We start from the raw sequence: 16391 nt of genomic DNA, 5'->3' as shown, positions 1-16391 counted from the left end.
AGAAAATATAGACACATGCACACAAAAAAAACACACGCACATAGACACACACACGCAGCCACACCCACAAAAAAACACACACACACAAACAAACATAGACACGCACATACGCACAAACACACACACACACAAAAATAGACGCACACACGCACATACATACAAACAAAGACGCACACACGCACACACACATACACAAACACATACACACGTAGACATGCATTTTCATACACATACAAAAACACAAACACATAGCAACAAACACACACATAGACACGCACACGCACACACACACACACACAAATAATCACGCATACACATACGCAGACGCATACACATATGCACATACACAGAGAGAGAGAGAGACAGACATACATATACATACATACAAACACACACAAACACACACACACACACACACACACACACACACACACGCATACACACACGCACCAACAAACGAAAAAAAACACGCACAAAAACGAACACACACACAAACACACGCATATACGCACACACACACACAAACACACACACACACAAACACATACGAACACACATATATAGACAAACACAAATACACGCACACAAACACATTCTCAAACACACACACACAAACAAAGAAACACACACAAACCACACACACAGACACACACAAACATACACACACACATAGACACACACACACAGTGACACACACATACACATACACATACACACACACACTCATGCACGCACACACACAGACACACACGCATACACACACAACTACAAAAACATAGAAACACTCACACGCTTACACACAAACACAAACACACACACACACACACACACACACACACACACATAGACACACACACGCAAGCACAGACACACACAGATGCACACACACACGCACACACACAAACATCAACACGCAAACACACACATACACACAAACATAGACCCACACATACGCACACACACAAACATAGACACACACACATACACAAACACAAACACACACACAGAAAAAAAATACGCATGCACACACAAAAACACACACATAGACACATACACACGCAGGCACTCACACACAAACGTAAACACACACACAAACACACACACTAAAACACACCCACATACACATACAAACACACACAGATAGAGAGAGAGAGAGACACACACATGCACACATACACGCATACAGACAAAAACACCCAAACACAAAACACACACACCCATACACACTCACACACATGCACAAACACGCACAAACACACACACACACACAAACACATGCATACATGCACATACGCACAAACAAACACACACACACACACACAAACACACGCTCGTAGGCACACACATATACGCACACACACACAAACACACATACACAAACATAGACACAGACATACTTACACACATACACAAACACACACACACAAACACACACACATAGAAAATACATACGCATGCACACACAAAAAACACACACATAGACACACACACGCAGGCACACACACAAAACACACACACATAGAGCTACACACACATAGAAGCACGCGCACACACTCACACACAAATACACACACACAAACACAGACACATAGAAAATACATACGCATGCACACACAAAAAACACACACATAGACATACACACGCAGGCACACACACACAAAACACACACACATAGAGCTACACACACATAGAAGCACACACACACATACACAAACACATACACACGTAGACATGCATACGCATACACATACAAAAACACACACATAGACACTCACACGCAAGCACACACACAACCACACACAAACACATAGAGACAAACACACACAAAGACACACACACGCACACACACACAAATAATCACACATACACATACTCAAAGAGAGAGAGAGAGAGAAAGAGAGAGAGAGAGACAGACATACACACACACACACTTATACACAAACGCACAAACACGCACAAAAACGAACACACACAAAAACGAACACACACACAAATACACACATAGGCACACACACACACACACACACACACGTACACACACACACACAAACAAGCACACACACAAACTCACACGCACATAGACATACACATTTACGCACACACACACAAACACACACATACACACACACAAACACTCACACACACACAAACACACACACACGAAATTACACACACACACACGTATACAAACACACAAACACACACAAACACATACAAACACAAATACATAGACAAACACACATACACGCACACACACACTCAAAGACACACACACACAGACACACACAAACAAACACACACATAGACACACACAGCGACACACACATACACAAACACACACACACACACACACACAAAAACACATACATAGACACACAGACAGGCACATGCACTCAAACATACACACAAACACACATGTACACAAGCATAGACACACATACGCGCACAAACACATACACAAACACACACATAGAGACACACATAGATAGACACACACACGCAAGCACACACACACAGAGAAACACGCACACACATAGACGCACACACAGAGGCACACACACACGCTCACACACACAAACATCAACACACACAAACACACGCATACACACAGACATAGACACACACATACGCACACAGACACAAACATAGACACACACACACACATACACAAACGCATAGACACACACATAAACGCACACACACAAACACACACACAAACACACATGTACACAAGCATAGACACACACACGCGCACAAACACATACACAAACACACACATAGAGACACACACAGATAGACACACACACGCAAGCACACACACACACACAGAGAAACACGCACACACATATAGACACACACACAGAGGCACACACACACGCTCACACACACAAACATCAACACACACAAACACACGCATACACACAGACATAGACACACACATACGCACACAGACACAAACATAGACACACACACACACACATACACAAACACATAGACACACACATAAACGCACACACACAAACACACACACAAACACACATGTACACAAGCATAGACACACACACGCGCACAAACACATACACAAACACACACATAGAGACACACACAGATAGACACACACGCAAGCACACATACACAGAGAAACACGCACACACATATAGACACACACACAGAGGCACACACACACGCTCACACACACAAACATCAACACACACAAACACACGCATACACACAGACATAGACACACACATACGCACACAGACACAAACATAGACACACACACACACACATACACAAACACACACACACAAACGTGCACACACAAGATCACACACACATAGAAACACACATATAGGCACATACAGACACAAACACAAACACTCACAAACACACACCTAGACACACACACACACACACAAACAAGCGCACACACACAAACTTACACACACATAGAAACAAACATGTACGCACATACACACAAACACACACACACATACACACACAGACACTCACACACAAACACACATAGACACACATACACACACACACGAAAGCACCCGCACAGAAACACACATAAAAACACACACACACGCACACAAACACACACACACAAAAACGCTCATACACACACACAAACACACACACACATACACGCTCACACACACAGATAAACACACCCACACATACACATACGCACACGCACACACACACACACACGCACACACACAAACAATTAAACACACACAAACGCACACACAAGCACAAACACAAACACACAAACACACACAAATACACACACAAACACACACACAGACACAGACATACACACAAACATAGAGCAACACATACGCTCACACACAAGCATAGACACACACACGCACGCACACACACACATACACAAACACACACACACATATATAGAAAAATATACGCATGCACACACACATAAACACACACACACAGACAAATGCACACACACACACACACAAAATCACATAGACACACCCACATACACATACAAACACACGCATACACGCACACGCACAAACACACACAAACAGGCACACACACACAAACACACACAAAGACACACACACGCACACGCACAAACAAGCAGACACACAAACTCAAACACACACATAGAAGCACACATATACGCACACACACACAAACATACACACATAGACACACACACACTCACACACACACACAAACACACACACATACACACGCATAGACACACACAGAGAGACGCAAACATGCACATACACACACACGCACACACTCAAAAGCACACAATCACACAACACACACAAATAGACACACATACACACACGCACAAACACACAAACACACACACAAATACACAAACACAGACACACATAGACATATATACGCATGCACACACACAAAAACACAAATATAGACACACACGCACACACACATAAACACACACACTCAAATACACAAACACAGACACACATAGACATATATACGCATGCACACACACAAAAACACACACACACACACATAGACATATACACACGCAGGCACACAGGCGCAGACACACAAACACATAGAGACGCACACACACACACACACACATACACACACAAACACACACACACACAAACACACACACAAACAAACAGACACATACACACACACGCAAACGCACACACAAAGAGACACACACATACACATACACATACACACACACTTATACACACACACCCGCACAAACACACACACAAACGCAAACACACACACAAACACGCAAACACACAGACACATAGACACATACACATGCGCACACACACAGAGACACACACATACACACACACACAAGCATACACACATACACAAACACACACACATAGACACACACATATACACACACAATCACACACACGCACGCACGCACACATACGCGCGAACACACACAGACCCACATACGCACACAAACACACAATCACACCTGCACGATTACACGCAACCACACACACACACACACACACACACACACACACAAACAAACACACACACACACAAACACACACACACACATATAGAAAAATATACGCATGCACACACACTTAAACACACACACACAGACAAATGCACACACACACACACACAAAATCACATAGACACACCCACATACACATACAAACACACGCATACACGCACACGCACAAACACACACAAACAGGCACACACACACAAACACACACAAAGACACACACACGCACACGCACAAACAAGCAGACACACAAACTCAAACACACACATAGAAGCACACATATACGCACACACACACAAACATACACACATAGACACACACACACTCACACACACACACAAACACACACACATACACACGCATAGACACACACAGAGAGACGCACACATGCACATACACACACACGCACACACTCAAAAGCACACAATCACACAACACACACAAATAGACACACATACACACACGCACAAACACACAAACACACACACAAATACACAAACACAGACACACATAGACATATATACGCATGCACACACACAAAAACACAAATATAGACACACACGCACACACACATAAACACACACACTCAAATACACAAACACAGACACACATAGACATATATACGCATGCACACACACAAAAACACACACACACACATAGACATACACACACGCAGGCACACAGGCGCAGACACACAAACACATAGAGACGCACACACACACACACACACATACACACACAAACACACACACACACAAACACACACACAAAACAAACAGACACATACACACACACGCAAACGCACACACAAAGAGACACACACATACACATACACATACACACACACTTATACACACACACCCGCACAAACACACACACAAACGCAAACACACACACAAACACGCAAACACACAGACACATAGACACATACACATACGCACACACACAGAGACACACACATACACACACACAAGCATACACACATACACAAACACACACACATAGACACACACATATACACACACAATCACACACACGCACGCACGCACACATACGCGCGAACACACACAGACCCACATACGCACACAAACACACAATCACACCTGCACGATTACACGCAACCACACACACACACACACACAAACAAACACACACACACACACAAACACACATGCACATAGATATACACACATACGTACAAAGACGTAGACACACACACATACAGATACACACACACGCATACACACATACACAAACACACACAATCACATAGAGACCAATACACACATAGACACACACAAACACACAAACACACACACACACACAAACACACAGACACATAGACACGCACATATACGCACACACACAGAGACACGCACATACACATACACACAAATTGACACACACACGCACACACACACACATAAACTCACACACAAATAGACACACATATACATACACATAAACACAAAAGCACCCACACACACACACACACACACACACGCGAACAAACACAGACACACACACGCACACAAACACACAGTCACGCCCACACAAACACACGCAAACACACACACATAGACACACACACAAACACACACATACAAACACCAAGACGCATAGACACACAAACACACACATACGCACATACACAGAAACACACACATATACATATACACACACACATACACAAACACGCACAAACACAAACACAAACGCACAAACACACAAACGAACACATAGACACACAAACACGCGCACACACAAACAAGAACACACACAAACTCACACACACATAGACACACACATATACACAAACACACACATAAAACACCGAGACACATTGACACACACACATACGCACACACAAAGAGACACGAACATACACATACTCACACACGCATACACAAACGAGCACCAACACACACAAACGCACAAACACACACGCAGACACAAACACACACAATTACATATACAAACATAGAATTAATTACATAATCACATATACACACAATGACCAATACACACATTGACACACACAAACACACACACACAAACACATAGATACATAGACACACACATATACGCACACACACACACGAACGCACACGCACAGAAACGCACACATGAACACAGACACACAAACACACACAAACACACACGCACATACACACAAACACACACACATACACGCACTCACACTCACACACACGAACACACACACACACAAACAAACAAACACACAAAAACACACACACAAACACACAAACAAACACACACAAACACAAAGACACATAGACTCACACACATACGCACACACACCGAGACACACACATACACATAGACACGCAAGCATACACACACACAAACACAAACACATACACACAAGCCCTAACACACAACACAAACAAATAGAGACGCACACAAAAACACACGCAAACACACACACACATAGACAAACGCACACACGAACGCACACGCACAGAAACAGACACACACAAACACACACACATAGACGCACATACACAAACACAAACATACACGCACAAACACACTCCGAGACACACATACACACAAAAAACACATACATAGACACACACACACACAAACACACACACACACATAGACACATACATATACGCACACACAAACACACACATATACACACACACACACAAAAACAAACACACACAAACAGAGACACACACATACACACACAATCACACAAAGATAGACGCACACATGCACACATACACATACAAAAACTCACACAAACACACTCACACACACATAGACACACACAATTACGCCCACAAACACACATAGACACACACAAGCACATACACACATGTACACTCACACGCACACGCACACAAAATCAAGCACACACACAAACTCACACACACATAGACGCACATACAAAACAAACATACACACATAGACACACACACACGCACACACACACAAACACACACATACACACGCATAGACACACACAGAGACGCACACATGCACATACACACACACGCACACACTCAAAAGCACACAATCACACAACACACACAAATAGACACACATACACACACGCACAAACACACAAACACACACACAAATACACAAACACAGACACACATAGACATATATACGCATGCACACACACAAAAACACAAATAGAGACACACACGCACACACACACATAAACACACACACACAAATACACAAACACAGACACACATAGACATATATACGCATGCACACACACAAAAACACACACACACACACACATAGACATACACACACGCAGGCACACAGGCGCAGACACACAAACACATAGAGACGCACACACACACACACACATACACACACAGACACACACACAAACACACACACAAACAAACAGACACATACACACACACGCAAACGCACACACAAAGAGACACACACATACACATACACATACACACACACTTATACACACACACCCGCACAAACACACACACAAACGCAAACACACATAACACACACATTGACACACACACGCACATACGCGCAAACACACACACAGACACACACACACAAACACGCAAACACACAGACACATAGACACATACACATACGCACACACACAGAGACACACATACACACACACAAGCATACACACATACACAAACACACACACATAGACACACACATATACACACACACAATCACACACACGCACGCACGCACACATACGCGCGAACACACACAGACGCACATACGCACACAAACACACAATCACACCTGCACGATTACACGCAACCACACACACACACACACACACACACAAACACACACACAAACAAACACACACACACAAACACACATGCACATAGATATACACACATACGGACAAAGACGTAGACACACACACATACAGATACACACACACGCATACACACATACACAAACACACACAATCACATAGAGACCAATACACACATAGACACACACAAACACACAAACACACACACACACACACAAACACACAGACACATAGACACGCACATATACGCACACACACATACACAAAAATTGACACACACACGCACACACACACACAAACTCACACACAAATAGACACACATATACATACACATAAACACAAAAGCACCCACACACACACACACACACGCGAACAAACACAGACACACACACGCACACAAACACACAGTCACGCCCACACAAACACACGCAAACACACACACATAGACACACACACAAACACACACATACAAACACCAAGACACATAGACACACAAACACACACATACGCACATACATAGAGACACACACATATACATATACACACACGCATACACAAACACGCACAAACACAAACACAAACGCACAAACACACAAACGCACACATAGACACACACACACGCGCACACACAAACAAGAACACACACAAACTCACACACACATAGACACACACATATACACAAACACACACATAAAACACCGAGACACATTGACACACAAACATACGCACACACAAAGAGACACGAACATACACATACTCACACACGCATACACAAACGAGCACCAACACACACAAACGCACAAACACACAAACAAACGCATAGACACAGACACACACACACACAAACAAACAAACACAAACAATTAGACATACACACACGCAGACACAAACACACACAATTACATATACAAACATAGAATTAATTACATAATCACATATACACACAATGACCAATACACACATTGACACACACAAACACACACACACAAACACATAGATACATAGACACACACATATACGCACACACACACACACACACGAACGCACACGCACAGAAACGCACACATGAACACAGACACACAAACACACACAAACACACACTCACATACACACAAACACACACACATACACGCACTCACACTCACACACACGCACACACTCACACACAAACAAACAAACACACAAAAACACACACACAAACACACAAACAAACACACACAAACACAAAGACACATAGACTCACACACATACGCACACACACCGAGACACACACATACACATAGACACGCAAGCATACACACACACAAACACAAACACATACACACAAGCCCTAACACACAACACAAACACATAGAGACGCACACAAAAACACACGCAAACACACACACACATAGACAAACGCACACACGAACGCACACGCACAGAAACAGACACACACAAACGCACACACATAGACGCACATACACAAACACAAACATACACGCACAAACACACTCCGAGACACACATACACACAAAAAACACATACATAGACACACACACACACAAACACACACACATAGACACATACATATACGCACACACAAACACACACACATATACACACACACGCACACAAAAACAAACACACACAAACAGAGACACACACATACACACACAATCACACAAAGATAGACGCACACATGCACACATACACATACAAAAACTCACACAAACACACTCACACACACATAGACACACACAATTACGCCCTCAAACACACATAGACACACACAAGCACATACACACATGTACACTCACACGCACACGCACACAAAATCAAGCACACACACAAACTCACACACACAGACGCACATACACAAACAAACACACACACAAAGACACATTCATATATGTACACACAAACACAAACACACAGTCACGCCCACACAAACACACGCAAACACACACACATAGACACACACACAAACACACACATACAAACACCAAGACACATAGACACACAAACACACACATACGCACATACATAGAGACACACACATATACATATACACACACGCATACACAAACACGCACAAACACAAACACAAACGCACAAACACACAAACGCACACATAGACACACACACAGGCGCACACACAAACAAGAACACACACAAACTCACACACACATAGACACACACATATACACAAACACACACATAAAACACCGAGACACATTGACACACAAACATACGCACACACAAAGAGACACGAACATACACATACTCACACACGCATACACAAACGAGCACCAACACACACAAACGCACAAACACACAAACAAACGCATAGACACAGACACACACACACACAAACAAACAAACACAAACAAATAGACATACACACACGCAGACACAAACACACACAATTACATATACAAACATAGAATTAATTACATAATCACATATACACACAATGACCAATACACACATTGACACACACAAACACACACACACAAACACATAGATACATAGACACACACATATACGCACACACACACACACGAACGCACACGCACAGAAACGCACACATGAACACAGACACACAAACACACACAAACACACACTCACATACACACAAACACACACACATACACGCACTCACACTCACACACACGCACACACTCACACACAAACAAACAAACACACAAAAACACACACACAAACACACAAACAAACACACACAAACACAAAGACACATAGACTCACACACATACGCACACACACCGAGACACACACATACACATAGACACGCAAGCATACACACACACAAACACAAACACATACACACAAGCCCTAACAAACAACACAAACACATAGAGACGCACTCAAAAACACACGCAAACACACACACATAGACAAACGCACACACGAACGCACACGCACAGAAACAGACACACACAAACACACACACATAGACGCACATACACAAACACAAACATACACGCACAAACACACTCCGAGACACACATACACACAAAAAACACATACATAGACACACACACACACAAACACACACACACATAGACACATACATATACGCACATACAAACACACACACATATACACACACACACACAAAAACAAACACACACAAACAGAGACACACACATACACACACAATCACACAAAGATAGACGCACACATGCACACATACACATACAAAAACTCACACAAACACACTCACACACACATAGACACACACAATTACGCCCGCAAACACACATAGACACACACAAGCACATACACACATGTAAACTCACACGCACACGCACACAAAATCAAGCACACACACAAACTCACACACACACACAGACGCACATACACAAACAAACACACACACAAAGACACATTCATATATGTACACACAAACACAAACACACAATCACGCCCACACAAACACACGCAAACACGCACACATAGACAAACGCACAAACAAACGCACACGCACAAACACACACACACACAAACACACATACATAGACGCACATACAAACACACATACACACACACACAAAAACAAAAACACACACAAACAGAGGCACACACATACGCACACACACACACAAATATAGACACACACAGGCACTCACACACATACACAAACTCACACAAACACACTTACACACACATAGACAAACACAATTGCGCACACAAACACACACACAGAGACACACATATACACATACACATACACATACACACACACAAGCATACACACACGCACACAAACAAACAACACACACATAGACACAAACACACACAAACACACACAAACACACGTATGTGTGTTTGTGTGTGTTTGTGTCTATGTGTGTGTTGTTTGTTTGTGTGCGTATGTGTATGCTTGTGTGTATGCTTGTGTTTGTGTGTGTTTGTGTGTATAGACAAACACGAATACGCACACAATCACACACACACACAGTGACACACACATACACATACACATACACACACAAGCATACACACACGCACACAAACACACAACACACACATAGACACAAACACACACAAACACACTTACACACACACATAGACAAACACAATTGCGCACACAAACACACACACAGAGACACACACATACACATACACACACAAGCATACACACACGCACACAAACAAACAAGACACACATAGACACAAACACACATACACACAAAAAACACATACATAGACACAGGCACACACACAAACACATACACAAACACACACACATAGAAACATACATATACGCACACAAGAAAACACACACACAAACGCACATACACACACAGAGACACACATACACACACAAAAACACATACATAGACACACATACACACACACAAAAACAAACACATACACAAACACACACACACAAAGACACATACATATAAGCACACACAAACACAAACACACAATCAGGCCCACACAAACACACGCAAACACACAAATAGACAAACACAAATAAGCACACAATCACACACACAGAGACACACACATACACATACACATACACACACACAAGCATACACACACGCACACAAACACACACAAACACATATACACACAAAAAACACATACATAGACACAGACACACACACACACTTATAGACACATACATATACGCATACACAAACACACACACATACAAAAACGAAAACACACACAAAAACAAACACACACAAACAGAGACACACAAATACGCACACAAACATAAACATAGACACACACACGCACACACACACACATATACAAACCCACACAAACACACTCACACACACATAGACAAACACAAATACGCACACAATCACACACACAGAGAGACACACACATACACATACATATACACACACACAAGCATACACACACGCACACAAAAACACAACACCTACATAGATACAAACACACACAAACACATATACACACAAAAAACACTTATATAGACACAGACACACACACACAAACACAAACACAAATACAAACACACACACATAGTCACATACATATACGTACACACAAACACACACACACAAACACACATACACAAAAACAAACACACACAAACAGACACACACACAAAAACATAGACGCACACAAGCACACACACACATACACAAACTCACACGAACATAATCACACACACATAGACACTCACAAATACGCACACAAACACACACAAACACAAACACAAATAAACACACACACATAGTCACATACATATACGTACACACAAACACACACACACAAACACACATACACAAAAACAAACACACACAAACAGAGACACACACACACAAACATAGACGCACACAAGCACACACACACATACACAAACTCACACGAACATACTCACACACACATAGACAAACACAAATAGGCACACAATCACACACACACAGAGACACACACATACACATACACATACACACACAAGCATACACACACGCACACAAAAACACAACACCTACATAGACACACACAATTACGCACACAAACACACACAAACACAAACACAAACAAACACACACATACGTACACACAAACACACACACACTTACACAAACTCGCACAAAAATACTCACACACACATAGACACACACACAGACACGCAAACATAGACACACACATACACAAACGAACACACACACAAAAACAAACACACACAAACAGAGACACACACATACGCACCATACGCACACAAACACAAACATAGACACACACACGCAAACACACACATATACAAACTCACACAAACACACTCACACACACATAGACAAACACAAATAGGCACACAATCACACACACACAGAGACACACACATACACATACACATACACACACAAGCATACACACACGCACACAAAAACACAACACCTACATAGACACAAACACATATACACACAAAAAACACTTACATAGACACAGACACACACACACAAACACAAACACAAACACACACACATAGTCACATACATATACGTACACACAAACACACACACACAAACACACATACACAAAAACAAACACACACAAACAGAGACACACACACACAAACATAGACGCACACAAGCACACACACACACATACACAAACTCACACGAACATACTCACACACACATAGACACACACAACTACGCACACAAACACACACAAACACAAACACACACACACATAGTCACATACATATACGTACACACAAACACACACAAACTTACACAAACTCACACAAAAATACTCACACACACATACACACACACACAAACATAGACACACACGCACACACACATAGAAAAAGGTACGCATGCACACACAAAAACACACACACACAGAAACACACACATACACATACACATACACACACAAGCATACACACACGCACACAAACACACAACACACACATAGACACAAACACACACAAACACATATACACAAAAAAAACACATACATAGACACAGACACACAAATACACATAGACACATACATATACGCACACACAAACACACACATACACAAACACACACAAACACATATACACACAAAAAACACATACATAGACACAGACACACACACACACACTTATAGACACATACATATACGCATACACAAACACACACACATACAAAAACGAAAACACACACAAAAACAAACACACACAAACAGAGACACACACATACGCACACAAACATAAACATAGACACACACACGCACACACACACACATATACAAACCCACACAAACACACTCACACACACATAGACAAACACAAATACGCACACAATCACACACACAGAGAGACACACACATACACATACACATAGACACACACAAGCATACACACACGCACACAAAAACACAACACCTACATAGACACAAACACACACAAACACATATACACACAAAAAACACTTATATAGACACAGACACACACACACAAACACAAACACAAATACAAACACACACACATAGTCACATACATATACGTACACACAAACACACACACACACACAAACACACATACACAAAAACAAACACACACAAACAGAGACACACACACAAAAACATAGACGCACACAAGCACACACACATACACAAACTCACACGAACATCCTCACACACACATAGACACTCACAAATACGAACACAAACACACACAAACACAAACACAAATAAACACACACACACATAGTCACATACATATACGTACACACAAACACACACACACAAACACACATACACAAAAACAAACACACACAAACAGAGACACACACACACACAAACATAGACGCACACAAGCACACACACATACACAAACTCACACGAACATACTCACACACACATAGACACACAGAATTACGCACACAAACACACACAAACACAAACACAAACACACACACACATAGTCACATACACATACGTACACACAAACACACACACACTTACAAAAACTCGCACAAAAATACTCACACACACATAGACACACACACACAGACACGCAAACATAGACACACACATACACAAACGAACACACACACAAAAACAAAC

The sequence above is a fragment of the Convolutriloba macropyga genome, chromosome 12 (assembly GCF_964194025.1).
Source record: "Convolutriloba macropyga chromosome 12, txConMacr16.3, whole genome shotgun sequence".
NCBI lineage: Eukaryota > Metazoa > Xenacoelomorpha > Acoela > Convolutidae > Convolutriloba > Convolutriloba macropyga.
The sequence above is the reverse complement of the archived record's forward strand: the minus strand, read 5'-3'. Positions refer to the sequence as shown.